Below are 1,608 nucleotides of genomic sequence, written 5' to 3'. Positions count from 1 at the left end.
ATAGCTTGCATCTGTTCATTAAAGGAGCATGAGCATATCCAATTATTCTATACATTATCATTATTAATGAGCAGGTAGGGGTTAGGCATCTTGCTAAGGGATAGTCTACATTGAGACATTGCAGTTCCAACCCATAACCTTGTGACTGGGAGTCAAACACCCTAGACCAGTTGACCGTCCGCACACCCCCCCCCCCCCCCCCCCCCCCCCCGATCTTACGCCGCAGTATCCCACAAGAGCATGGAGCAAAACAAAAACACTTTTTTGACCCGTTTGCCGGCTAATAAATGCATTCTCTGAGCGGTACGAGCAGATAGATGAGCTGGTGGTGAGGCTCCTGTTACAGATCTGACCGATTTTTATGTCAGTTAGCATGATGTCACTCAGATCCTATGGCACACACGCACACACACACACACATGCATGCACACAAAGACATACAAAGACACACACACACACTCACTACCTTGACTTTCATATGACATGGCAGTTGTCTAGAGAGAGGACAAGTAGGCTATTTGTTTTGGATGTAGTGAGTAAGTTAGTGTGCACAGATGCAGGGCACTCCAGGTATTGTTGTGGTAAACAGAGAGGGTGCCAAGGAAACAGGCAAATAACTCCCCCAAAAACCAGACGATATAATTCCCCAAAGAAATGCCAAATCCCTCCGGCTATATGCACAGATTTCAGCAACATAGACCCAGCTTTCGCACATATTAAAAGAAGCTCATTCCCTGCATCCAAAAGTTGGCAGCTGCGCAATATAAAAAATGATGAGTAAAAATGTATTTAAGGAAATGCTTGGTAAATGCAGCTTCATAAATACATCACATTAGGGTCGCTTCACTTCAGCCATTAAGCAGCACCTGAATCGCCAATGATTTGGCTTGGAAAAGAGGTTCCCTGTGTACATTGTACAATAAAAACCCAATCATTCACCAGTTTGAGGGGGGGCAAGCGGGATTAAATATGTAAATGCTTTCGTCTAACTATATTTTTTGGGCATTTATTTCACCCACTGTAGGATGGAACCAGGGCTCCTCACACGCAGCCAGCCAACCCCCACCTCAGCCTTACAGGTGTGCCTGGCTGTGTGCCATTGGTCTTGTCTACTACCAAGCAACTGAATCATTAGCAGGCACTCTAGGGAATTACAAGGGAAAGACATAAGAGTTTTTTTTTCTGTGACTTTCTCTGACTGACACGGGGGAATTCCCACTCTAAACCAAAGTCACTTACATTACAGGATGTCACCAATCTCTTAAACATTACAGAGGATACGCGGCCAATGGAGCTGCATGATCAATCCATGTTGTTTTATTGTCGAAAGCAAGACGAATGTTATGAGGGGACCCCTTTGACCCCCTTAATGTTCCTTTCAATATAAGGTCAAAGGTCAAACCTGAATGAAATCGCATCCTAAAGTCGTTGGCAGTGAAGATGGGATGGTAGGATAGTGTTGAATCAAACCCTGCAGATACACACACACACAGTGAAATAACAAACGCTCTTAAACCAGCAGAGACCACTGCAGCTAATAGTCTTTGGATCAGCACTAGAAACAAATGAGGTGGCTCGTATGACCACAGTGAGTTCACATAATGGTAA

The sequence above is a fragment of the Pollachius pollachius genome, assembly GCF_949987615.1.
Source record: "Pollachius pollachius genome assembly, chromosome: 9".
Classification (NCBI taxonomy): domain Eukaryota; kingdom Metazoa; phylum Chordata; class Actinopteri; order Gadiformes; family Gadidae; genus Pollachius; species Pollachius pollachius.
The sequence above is the reverse complement of the archived record's forward strand: the minus strand, read 5'-3'. Positions refer to the sequence as shown.